The sequence below is a fragment of the Carassius carassius genome, chromosome 44 (genome assembly GCF_963082965.1).
Source record: "Carassius carassius chromosome 44, fCarCar2.1, whole genome shotgun sequence".
In the NCBI taxonomy this organism is placed as follows: domain Eukaryota; kingdom Metazoa; phylum Chordata; class Actinopteri; order Cypriniformes; family Cyprinidae; genus Carassius; species Carassius carassius.
Genome location: NC_081798.1, coordinates 6266197 through 6279809, shown reverse-complemented (window position 1 = coordinate 6279809; position 13613 = coordinate 6266197). Strand labels below are relative to the sequence as shown.

The window sequence follows — 13613 nt, the reverse complement described above, 5'->3', positions numbered from 1 at the left end:
GCCCAGAGTTGTTTGGACCCCAACATTAGGGCAGCACGATGTGTCGTTTAAGCATCGATATCGCGATGTACGAATCCACGATACTCACATCGCAGGATGTGCGATGTAGGCTGTCGTGGTTGATCCGTTATTCATTAACTGTACGGGCCAGCTGCTCCCCGGCCCTTGATAAATGTGATTCGCGGATTAATTGCACAACTTAACCATCATAGAGTGAAAGTTTATCATTTGCATATGTTTTTAAGTCCTGTCAGTTTAACAGGGCAAAGAGAGAGAGAGCGTGCATGCGAGAGAGAGAGAGAGAGAGAGAGAGAGAGAGAAAAAGAGAGAGAGAGAGAGAGAGAGAGAGAGCGAGCGAGCGAGCCCCGGCCGCACGCTCACCGTCTTCAAACAACACAAGCGCTGTCTTGCTCTCTCTCCCTCGCACATATTAATCAATTGACACCATGGTGTCGATGTTTAAATCTTTTAAAATGAGAATGTGTGCTCACCCCATTTTTGTTTGTAAGAAAAAAATAGATTAGATTTCATATCGCAATATATATCGCAGAAAAATAAAATATCGCAATGTCATTTTTTCCCAATATCGTGCAGCCCTACCCAACATACTTCAAAATATCTTAATTTGTGTTCTGCAGAAGAAAAAAGGTTTTCTCCCATAGTTATATTAGTAGAGCAACACTATGTCCAGAAACATCAATGCAACATGTGTAGCATTTCTAATGCATCAAAAGTTGTCAATGAGAGACATTTTTTTTTAAGATATATTTTTGGTATTTTCGCCTTTATTATGATAGGCTAGATCAGAACTAACAGGAAGTGAAGTGGGAGAGAGATATAGGGACAGGATCAGGAAAGGTCCTCGAGCAACGGCGCTGTATGTCACTGCCCACAAGGCTATCGGTGCCAACTATGAGAGATATTTTTTGTAGAGATAGACTTTCCGATTTTTTGTTAGTGTGAAATGTAAATGAAAATATTTTTTTATATTGAAATTTTGGTTTTAAAATCATTCTGATGGCACCCTGGTCAATGGTTTCTGTTTCTTTTCCATGCTCTCCCTAAACATCTATTCTGTCTCTATGTAAGTTTCAAAAGCAGGGACAAAAAGAGTGGATTGCTTTAGCACAGCAACAAATACACATTTGCAGCCATCCACTGCAATTATGTGAGTCAATTTCACTCACTTAACTGTAGGGATGCACGATCATGATTTTTCATGGCCGATTCCAGTGCGACTTATATATGTTTTTTTCCTCATCATGACGTAGGCTATTTTTGGACTGATGCGACTTATACTCAGGTGCGACTTATAGTCTGAAAAATACGGTAAAGTCAACAACTGCATAGTTCTACAGTCCAAACCATACAATCAACACACATTCAATAAGATGTTTCTTAATCAGCATTCAGTATTAAATTTGGTTTTAAATAAAAAAAAAGGTCTCAAGTTAAAAAAAATATAGATGTGAATCATTATTATAGCGAATGATTACAGTAGGCGCGTTCAACTTGAAGCAGCGTTGCACAGAATTATCACTGTATGACATCAAAGTACCGCAAGAGTGATTAGAATGCATTGGATCCGTGTGCTCTCTTTTCGCTCTCGTAGTACTTTGATGTCATACAGTGATCATTCTGTGCAGCGCTGCTTCAAGTTGAACGCACCTAATGTAGTCATTGCACGCAGCCGCACATCCGTTAAAAATTGGCTGAAAAAAAAAAAAAAGACCAAAAAAACGTCCGATTGCCGATCGCGTATTTTAAGCAAAAACCGACCGGTTCTGATTTATGGCCAGTCAACCGGTGCATCCCTACTTAACTGTAGGGGGCTTCAAAGTTGCAAAAATGGATAGTTCACCTAAAAATGAAAATTCTGTCATTAATTACCCTGGTGCTGTTCAAAACACATTAAGACCTTTGTTCATCTTCGAAACACAAATTAAGATATTTTTTATTGAATCCGATTAAATCCTTTCTGATTCGAAATAGAGAGCAACGCAACTACCACATAGATGCGAAATGAACATAACAGACCATCCAAATTGTGTATGTCTGCTTTCTTGGCATCAGGCATTCTGTATCATCATTTCCAAACCACAAAGGGTGAAAGGTAAAGCAGCTCATGACAGTATGATGTGATATATATAGTGGTAGGACTTTGGCAATGTGTGTGTTTGTAAACATAATTCAATTTTAAATAAATTTTAGTAATGACAAAAGGCCAATGCATTTGCCAGCCGCTCTATTAATAGTGCATTGGATAGATGGACCTCCTAGAGGGAAGAGGACGCCCATCATCTTTTCCACAGTGAAGAGAGCTGTCCCCGCCCACGAATGGCCACTGAATCGTCACCTTGACAACAGGCCACAAACATGAGTGAAGCCATGGCGACAGGCAGACAGACAGCATAGAGACCAGGATGTAATCTATTTTACCACACGGTCTTAGACTCTAACCAGTAGAATGACATGCATTTCAAACCGAAAGCCATAAAACTCTCCCGCATCCTGTGGCACAAGCATCTAAATGCAGAATCTTAATATGGATCGACATGGATATTTTCAATATATTCAATGCAAATATGCACTGGCGAACCACAGAACGCAGATTGTGGTGTCCGTTCAGTCTGTCACGCTCTGTGATGAGTGACACATGTGTCTCAGGTGTGTGACCGCTTCCGCACAGCACACAATGGCTGCGACAGTGGCTAATTAAAGCATAAATGATGTGATTAAAGGGACAGAGCGTTGCTTTTCCCCACCTGGTGCAACCTATTCTATCGAGGCCGGAGCATGAGGTGCATCTGCTCTGCTGCAAAGCTATGATGACACCGCGTACCAGCTTGTATTCTACCTTTGATTTAATCACTGCAAAGCTAAAATCCTATTCAGCGTTGTCCCTTCAACATCATCAGATTATCGGCCTGAGACCGAGATTATGGACTCTGTGACGCTCCTCAGGAACAAAAGAATAAGCTGAAACCTATGGAAATACATAGTGCAAAAGAGGGGTGCATCAACCTTGGATGCAAATTGGCTTTGCGGTATGAAGGCTGACATAAAAAGAACATCAGACACCATGCAAAAACTATAGTCCACGTTTCAAATAGTGTTTGCAGAGGGCGCTTCCATAACATGTCTTGTCTACTGTACTTATTTATAGTCTACTAAATTATTAAAGATATTACCTTTTTTTTGGACCACATTATCAGAAAATAATTATTACAACATAATTGTATGATTGCAAGTCAAAAGGTGAGGACAGGTCCTACTTTAAGCAGGAAGAGTTACACATTCAGATATAAAGGGGAACGTGAGAGTCGAAAGAAGTGGAAAAGAACAGTTAGTTCATGCTCAACAATCACTTTCAAATGTCAGCAGCAATACTGAAAGACTGAACTTGTACATGAGACTAAATTTGGCCCCATGACACTAAAACAAAACTCTCACTTGGAGTAATGCAGAGTTAAAAGGCATCGTTGACCCAGAAATGAAAGTTCTTGATATACTTTCTTCTATGAAGTATAAAATAAGATGTTTTTAACAGCAGGGGTGTAACAATGCACACATTCGTTTTGAACCGTTACGCATAACTAACCGAACGATTCAATTTCGTTGGACTAGTCCTATTACAAATTTTTTTATTAAAATTAAAATGCTTAGTATGTGCAATATAATGTTTTCAGTGCCACTGCGCTCAACAAGGCAGCCCAAACGATGTAACAGGCAAAGTGCTGTCTGCCCAGTGGCATAACAATAGTGAACGTACACGCAGGGCACGCACTGCGAAAAAGCCCCACGATAACCTCCCCTTGCCGGGGTGTGTCTAAAGACGATGATCTTAGTATCGATGATAGCCAGAGATATGGTCAAAAACATCAATTGTTGGCAATAATAAGATATTTGGCATTTTCAATGAATGTAGGTCTGTTACATTCTTATTTTTACTAGGCCTATTATTATTATGATTTCGTTCAAATAAATTGCCCTGCAATAATTCCCAAATAACTGATGCAACTGGGACCAGGATTAAAGTGATAGTTCACCCAAAAATGACATTTCTGTCATCAATTACTCACCTTCATGTCATTCCAAACCAGTAGGAAATTCAGGGTTCTACCACGGTCAAGACACAGAAACGCAGCAAGGACATCAGTAAAACAGTCCATGTGACATCAGTAGTTTATTTTCTTTTCACACAAAACGTTTTCTAGTAGCTTCGTAAAATTACATTTGAACCTCTAAAGTCAAATGGACTATTTTAACAATGTCCTTACTGCATTTCTGTGCCTTGACCGTGGTAGTTCTCTTGCTGTCTATGGAGCGTCAGAAAGCTCTCGGATTTCATCACAAATACGTTAATTTGTGTTCTAAAGATGAATGAAGGTCTTGCGGGTTTGGAACGACATGAGGATGAGTAATTAATGACTGAATTTACATTTCGGGTGAACTATCCCTTTAAGAACCGCTGCCTTAGATGTTCTTCAAAATATATTATTTGGAGTTGCACAGATAAAATAATAGTCGCACAGGTTTGGAACGACATGAGGGTGAATAAACAATGACAGCTCATTCATTTTTCAGTGAACTAATCCTTTAATTGTGTAAATATTCTACAGTAATGCAGCTCAGTTGTAAAAGTTTTCCAGCACTACAGTGGGGTTTTGTAAGTTTGGAATTCTGAGTAACTCTCCACAAACGTTTCGTCAAATTGGGGGGTGGGGATGCTGGCAAAATGAAAACAAGGTGGCCGCTAAGCAGTTGAGAAGTTCATCCAAAGTTGACTTTTTCTCTTTCCATGTACTTCTTTCTTTCTCTCTCTCTCTCCCCCGTGTTCTTCCTCTAGGCTCGACTGCTGGAGAACGCATCTGTTAACGTTTACCTCATGACTTCTCTACTATTATACAACAGGGCCCTAAACACAACACAAACACACACAGAGTCTTGCTAACTTTTTACAACGGTAACAAGACCAGATCAGGGCTTACTCTCCCATGGGCTTATTCAGGTGAACCCGTTTTACGAGCATTCTTCAGCAGAGGGTGAGAAAGCCAAAAAAGCGAGAGAGAAAAAAAAAACAAAAAAACAGGAGTGTGCACTTTTCACTCTTTAAACCTCATTAGCCACCCCCCCCCCTCCCTCCCTCCACTTTTAACAGGAAAACAACTACGGATCGCAGTGAAATGTGTACTGGGCTGGAAAATTTACCAAATTAAGTTTGACGGCATTGAGTAAATGAAAAACCAAACACAATATTTTCCTTCATGAGCTCGATCACAGTCTCAAGTGAAAGTCTTCATGCACAGAAAGTGTTTGCATGTATTTCCAAGTTTCACTTTCAGCCACCCGCAACACTGCAGAGAGCTTCCTTCCGCGTATGTGTGCATATCGTGCACACGCCATCACAAGGCACATCCAGCTCGTCGTCACCGCCCAAACGACCTTGAGCCAGTCGTGCAAGAGTGTCGTCATGGCAACACAGCTTTACACAAGCAGCCACAGCTGGATGCAACTTACACATTCCTCTTAAATTCAACTTGTGCTAGAGGACACTGAAGGAAGCTGTAAAACGAAGCATCAATGCTCGCACACAGATGCCATGCAGAGATTCTTAATTATGACTCACAAGTTTCCAAATGATTCGCACAGAATTTCTGACTTGTGAAAGACAAACCTTCACAGTCGAGCTCTTGACTGGATGTCAAAAAAGTGAAGGGAGAAAGTTGCTGTTTAAAAACTGGAAATGTATTCCATGATAAACAACCTGGCATTCATTCGAAGTGCTAAAGGTGTCCAAAAGTGGATGAGTGAAAGGAATTCAACTTATTGCTCACTCTGGTCTTCACTGAGGAGGACTAACTTTACTTTTTTCTCTGGTTAGCAGAACAGAAAGTTACAAGGATCTACAAATTAGTGTTGTAAATCATGGCACAGGCTCCAAATCAGAAATATTTATGTTTGAAAATGTTTTCGTTGCAAGATCTGAACGGTGCAATAAATCTTTAAAATCCTGTAAGCTCCAAACGGTTCGTTTTCCGATTCATTTTGCACACGAGTCACTGAGATGTGTCAACCTCGGCACACGTATTAAAAGTTAACAGGGCTGAAATACCCGCCTGCACCAACACCTTTAACTACTCCAAGCAAAAAGCCATCACAAGTAGCAGGTATCACATTTCAATTAGTGCAACAATCAAGCTTTTGTTTCAACCCACTGCCACCAACACAAGCGCCTTGGAGCAACACTATACACCCCCAACCATTAATCTTACATTTGAAACAAACACACAGATAAGTGATATAACTGGACCATTTTCCCTGTTCTGAAAATATCAAGCACACTCTTTTTGTCGCGCTTAGAGAACAGCAGCAGTTCAACTCCTTCAACTATTGTGGACTGACAAATGCAAAATGAGCGGGGACCATCAGATAAGTGTCTAAAGGTGACGAGAAGCACATTAGTCATTCTGCTGTTTCGCTAGTCACAACCTCCTGCGATCCAAGAGGAAATGTGAAATATGCAAAAAGGAACATTTATAATAGATAAGACATTTATAATAACGACATTATTTAACATTATTTCTGTTTTTGCGTGGAGCGCAAAAGGTGAATTCTGGATGAATGCGCTGATCGCTCTTTTTAAAATAATGGAAGTAAATGGGGACTAGGGCGGTCAAGCTCGGAATTTTATGAAATTAAATAAATAAAATCATAAAAGTGGGTCATAAGACTTTGTGCAAGTGTTCTGAAGTCACATGATAGTTTGTGATAAACAGACCAAGACTAAAGTCTTCACATTCACATGTTTCAGAGATGAAAAAAAAAGTCAAAATATTAACAAATACTATATTATTATTTAAATAATACTAAAATAACAGAGGCTCATGGTGCATCAGTTTATGGCCACTAGATGGCAAGACTATCAGCGAATAATAACTTAAATTTTGGTCTGTTGACCACACAATGCTTCAGAATACATGAAATAAAACGCACAAACCAAACAGTTGGCTTTTATGATACTTCAGGGTTCTTTTGCAGTCAGGATGTTGCTGAAAATGTTAATGAAAATATGATAATAATGACAGTTTTCATATTATTTGGATTAACTACTCCTTTAAACACAACAAGGGACACTAAAAGAAGACAAAACATAAGAAGTTTAAATGTTCAAATTAAAACTCAGATGTTCCTTTAAAAATCCTGGGAAATCTTTTCTTCCCCTGACAGCGTCCGAGTTAATGAGTTATAGAACCCGAGCTAACAAATGGACGAGGACAGAGAATCTATGCATCCTTTAATTCTTAACCCCATCTGCAGTCAAAGCGTTCAACACAAGATTGATTCATAGTTAATGCAGCCTGACGCTCGGCGTGTGAGAGAGAGGGAGCTGGGGAGAAAGAACAGATAAAGGGGGAAGGGGGGCTCAGCCTACGTCCAGTGTGAAGAAGAGTTCAGAGGGTCTTTTCCCACACGCAGTCAGGGCATTTGTGGGTCCCGTAGCGTGTGAGCACCAACATACACCGCTGTGCATAAAGCATGTTCTGTTCTCATGCCTTCAACTACAGAAATGCTTTCAAATTGCATGCTTATATTAAACTATTTTTATACACTGAATAAGTGCACTACAGGATAAAGAGGCTGCAGCTTTGAAATGTAATAACATAATTATTAGGAAGATTCTTACTGCACTGTGGAGGCAATAAAAGCATATCGGCCATGGTTCTAAAAATATGTTATTAAACAGTCAGAGTGCAAGCATGCTATCTACCTGTACCTTCAGTGTCCAAATAACAAGCAGAATATATTTCAAAGCGTCTATATGTGTCAGCATGAGTGCATGTGGATTTTGGGGAAACGTTGGTCCTACAAATGTGGTTCTGTGATCTTTCTATAAATGGTCAGTGAATATTTTCAAAACAGTGGGATGTGGTCAAGCTCTCCTAGTTTAGAATCTGTTGCACTTGGATCACTACATAACATGAATCGCTGTGAATTCAGAGAAACTTCCACCAACTTTCCAGCAGCGCTGCAGTGCACTGAATACCTCAGGCTAAATCATTGCAATTAACATTGCAAGAGCAAAGAATAGGAGTATTAAAAATAGTCTCTCTGATAAGAATCGTTCACGTTCCTGCATTCACAATGTGCACGTTTAAAAGACTCCGGTCATGTCCAACAACACTATCTGGGTGGCTAGAGAGTTCACTGGGGTTTGAGACACAGCCATAATTACAGCATCTAATACAGTCAGTATGACCTACATCACACTTTATCATGACAAATATGAAAAACAAATAAATAAAAAGTCTAATAGATATCACAGGGACATATCCTCCTGACTTCAGTAAATCATCAATCATAAATCAAGTGGCCAACCCGGATGTGAACAGTTTTCTTATCTAATTAACACACCACAAAGCAAAAGCATAAAACACTGTAAATATTCCCCAGCTTCAATTTGTTCATTTCTGACTTATGGTCATTCAATCTCCACCCTCTTTTTGTCATTCACCAGGAAACTATCTTGTTTGGGTCATTTGAATTTCATCATATTGAACTGAGAGCAAAGTTACAAAACATCCGCATAATAAAACACTAACTTATTCATCCGAAAACAGAACGTTTGAGGTCAGGAAGTTGTTTATTAAAGGTCAGAATGAAAAAGTTGGAAGAATTAATAAGAAATAAGTATTTATGATAGTGACAGATAATGGGTTAAGATTATGTTACGCTTAAACAAACTATCTTTAGTCCATGTAAACTATCAGGTGATCCAAAAACTGGTAACAAACTTGATGCTGACCAAAGAATAAAAACAACCAAAACTCCATATTATATTAATCTCAATATTATATGAAGCAGCAACGGGAATAGTACAGCAATTACAAAAATAACTTAATCGTTTAGGGTTGTTGTGTATCTCAAAAGATTCAGACTGGATTTAAAACCTTTACAAAATGTTCATGAACTTCGGAAACAAACTGAGACTTAATGGCAAAATGTTAATAATATCGCATAAGAATTAAAGAAATAAAATCCACAAACGGATCTTGTTATGAAAAGTAAACAAACATGCTGGAGAATGTTGTCTTTGGCAACACTGTGTTACTACGATTATTGTCTCAAAGGCAGAGTAACTAGGTGGCAAGATCCCCACCGTGGACAAGAATGTACTTCTGAACAACCGGCATCGCGTAACATTGCTTAGCGACACAACAATTGCTTAAATGTATCCATTTACGAACGCGATGAAGTGATTCGGTTCACTTACCGGTTTAAATGTATCCAGTGAAACACTCCAGTTTCTTTAAGCCACTTCTACGCATCCGCCATCTTCAGCATTAGCTATGTTTGTTTAAATGGGAAACACTCCCAAAGCTTAAAGAAGCCTGCCCGAATCATGCGCGCGGGGACTTCTGGGTAATGTAGTTGCGCCATCCGGCAGATCCGCGCATTCTGCACAGAGCTAGAGAGAAAATAAACTACAAATACATGAACCCCCGCAGATCGAAAAACAGACACCCAGTAGGAGATGGACAGTAGTAGCAATATCGTAAAACAATGTAGTGCATTTATTTTTAGCTCATCCAAGGACCACATAGATGTAACAGTAACGTATATCTAATGAGTAGGCTGACGTACGCCTTTATTTACATAAATTGAGTGTGATGAATTCGCCTGTTTTCGCGAGAGATCGAATTATTTGTTTTGTAGCACACCTTTTTATTCATAATCTGTCAAATCAAATCACTTTATTGGTACTAAAACATATGCATAAGTCTCATGCGGTCCACTAACAATGTAGCCACATTGTGAGTCAATGTACAAGAGCACACTGCACAGTTTACACAATACACACAAAGTTTATATTACACAATATACACGATGTACAAGCAATTTAACAGTTAACGCTACTTGAAGTTATACACGTTGCAGAATGCTTTTCAGTATGCACGATGTTGCATAATAATACATATTAATAAATATAATAAACAATAAATATTTTCAAAACTGCTATATGTGCAAGTGGAAAGCCTACAAAAAAGGCTGTAATGTGCAATATATATGATTGATAGCATTACTGTTAATTATCAAAGGCATGTGTTTCTGTGACTGATATACATTACATAGGCTTACATATTTTCTTGTTTAGATCTTGTTCTTGTTTACATATTTATATGTTTAGATCTTCATGTAAAGAGAAATAAATGGTCAAAAAGGCATTTTAGGACACACTCATATTGTTGTGGTCTGCAGAGGATGTAAGTGCTCTGCCCTCCGAAGACCAGACCTAGAAGATAGCAATGAACTCGTCTCCATGGTGATCTCTGAGGCATACCAGTGTAGAATTTCAACTGTTGGAGGAGACAGCACTAAAGAGGGAGGGAGGAGGGAGGGAGGTAAGGAAAAAGAGAGGGGAGGTAGGAACAGTGGGAGGGAGGGGGAGGGGAGAACGGGAGCGAGAGAGAGAGAGAGAGAGAGAGAGAGAGAGAGAGAGAGATGGAGAGAGAGAGAGAAGTAATTAGCTCAATGCTTGCTGTTTCCTGTCATGATAGTTCCCTGCTATACAACCCTTGATCAGGCCAAAAAACATAGACATGAACCTGAAGAATTAAGCAGTTTAGCCATAATAATCATGGAGGAAAAACCCATTTATAGCTATAAAATATATATTTTCAAATTTAATTTGTGGACTTGTATGTATGTGCAAAGTTGAAGCAGAGTTGTACTTCTTAAATCTTAATTTTAAATACCGAAGAATAATAACATGCCATACAAGACAATTTCAGTTATGAGCATATTTGACCACAAAACTGAGAGTACCCCAATAACATTCTTCAGAAAGAGGCCAGTAGACCTGTTGTTGTTCCCTCCCCCAATTCACAGCACAATCTGACTTCCCCCTTCCTAGAGTGTGAGATGGTTTACCCCCCAACCCCCTCACTGTTTGTCCCCTTTGAAAGGACAGGAGATAGCCCCCAATCATCTGGATCTATAGATTCTCTACCTGCAAGCATGCAGTCATGAACCTCTCGTTCGCCCATCCCCTCTCCAGATGAAGTGCTTTTAAGATTTACTAGGTTAAATCACCTCTTCAGCAATGTATGAATGAAGAGTGAGTAAAAAAGCGCAATGATTTCATCTGTTTATTTCAAGGTTAGGAAATTGTATCACTATGCTTGAAGCTCTTTAAAGGGATTGTTCACCTGAAAATAAGCATTCTGTCATCATTTACTCACCGGCAAACCTGTATTACTTTACATTTTGAAAAATTGGCTCAGTGTTGTTGTTGTTTTTGTTTTTTTGTTTTTTGTTTTCCCATACAATAGATGTCAGTGGATACTGAAACAGTTTGGTTATCAAAATTCTTCAAAATATCTTCTTTTGTGTTCTGCCGGAAAAAAAGACAGTCAGTAAGAATGGAAATGACACGAGGTTGAGTAAATGATAACAGATTTTTAATTTTTGGGTGAATTATCCCTTTCAGGCAACTGAGTGTTTTAATAAAAGAGAGAGAGATAGATAGATAGATAGATAGATAGATAGATAGATAGATAGATAGATAGATAGATAGATAGATAGATAGATAGATAGATAGAGATGTCAATATCTAAAAAAAAATACATACAATATATTTATGCATACAGTTTTAATAACTAAACTGCATTTTAAACCTGTGACTCATGTGAATATCTTAAGAGACTGTAGATATGGAGCTGAATGAAATCAGTGTGCCTTTGAAAATCTCTCCATATCACCAATATTTATTTGGCTTGAGATCTTGCATGCTGTGTGAGTGTGTGTCTGTGTCAGTATGTGTTTTGATTTATTAATGCAGTAGGGAGTCTCAGACAGCTGTCCTCGGCATAGATGACAACATGAGGAGCAGAAAGCTGAATAGCCTCCTCTAGTGGGAATACTGTGACATGACCTACCAGCTCTCTGAACGGTACTTGTTAATTGATGAAGGACTGTGTTATGCATTCTATTTAATGGTTTTGAATAATATAATTACAAAAGCTTCTGATTTGCTTAGCACTATAAATCAGAATATCTTCTTTTGTGTTCCACTGAAAATAGAAAGAATTTTGGAATGATGTGATTGTGAGTAAATGATGACAGAATTAAAATTTTTGACCAACTATCCCTTCAGGAATTAGTCATTGAACAGCCCATGTTGATTTACTGCTAATATTGGGGTGAACCTGACCCTTTAATTTTCTTACAGTTTTGTCTAAGGAACTGGGCTAGTAAGATAGCACCCAGAACACAGCATAGCAACAACCCACAAAAGCCTGGCAACCTGGTATTGAGATTTGCATGGGCAAGAAAATGTAAAAATCCAAATGTGTAATATGGAGCATCTAGTCATGTTTGCATACTCATTGTAAAACTAGGAATTTATCCTTGATTAAATGTGCACGTGTTGTTGGTTCATTTTAGATATTAAAAACACAAACAAGGAGACAACAAGCGTGGGGTGTGTTTTGGCAGCTGACTCACTGCAAGGTGCTTCAGAACCTGTCTAACTAGAGTGGGTTTTAGATAAGCTGTGCCCAAGCCCCACCCCCTCTGATCTGTTGGAAACATATGGTCATGGTATTCTGAGTATAAGTTAAGGATTGAATACACTATCTGAACAGCTTTTAAAACAACAGGCATCACACATTTACCCGACTGTTGAAAAACTGGACATCATACACTAAATGCCTGAGGATCACACACTACCAGACTGATCAAGTCATTCAGGACACAACAAACTTACACAGACAAGTGCATTGTTAGGAGATTCATTACACATGAAAACAATGTATTTTCTAAAACAGGCTCAAAATATCATATCCTCCTCTGATAGAACCGATTCATAATCTGAAGATGAAAAATCAGAGTCTGATATCTAAAAGCGTTGCTGCTGGTCCCAACTGACTTGTATTTTCCCCATACTATTGAAGTCATCGGGCACCAGCAATTGTTTAGCTGCCAAAATATCGTAGTAAGAAACTTGAGAGTGATTAAATGATGACAGAATTTTCATTTTGGGGGAAACTGTTCCTTTAAGGATCTCTCTGTACTGTTCAAGTAGAAAAATCACTCTTAACGGTAATGTACTTGAAGAAACAATTATTACCAACCCAATCATTTGTTAAATCAATGATGTGGTAAGAATTTGTGAATGATGCAGAGGTAATGAAATAGTGAATGATAAGCAAATGTGTATAATATGTATCCAAATATATGTTTTAAGGTTGAAAACATAGATTAACGGAATATTTATAATTTAAGTTTGATTTTCCTCTCAGTAGAGAGTTTAATTTTAGCACTCAAGGCCTTGACTGTGTATAGTGACATCTTTTTATTACTTGAGTAATTATTTGTTTTAAATGTAACGTAAAACGCCTTTAACAAGAGGTTGACTGTAAGTAATTTAGCTCAGTTTTTAGCTGTACACATCAAGGCCTAGCTCCCTTTTCAATCCTGCCACAGCCTGTCTGTACTGAACAAAAGACATATACTCAGGAAACCCGTCAGCCAATCAGCGGCTGCCTTTCATACTGCCTGTACAAACCGGCCAATCACAGAAGTGCTTTCATAGCTGTTATCAGAATGTT

General features: G+C 38.6%; 1 protein-coding gene across 1 annotated transcript in view; it reads right to left on the bottom strand.

Annotated features, from left to right (window-relative positions):
- ncoa3 (nuclear receptor coactivator 3) overlaps nt 1-9431 on the bottom strand; it is a 48813-nt gene extending 39382 nt beyond the window's left edge. The window contains exon 1 of the mRNA XM_059537544.1: nt 9275-9431. The gene's annotated coding sequence lies outside the window, so the exon portion shown is untranslated. The remainder of the gene's footprint in view (nt 1-9274) is intronic.
- Nucleotides 9432-13613: the final 4182 nt, after the last annotated feature.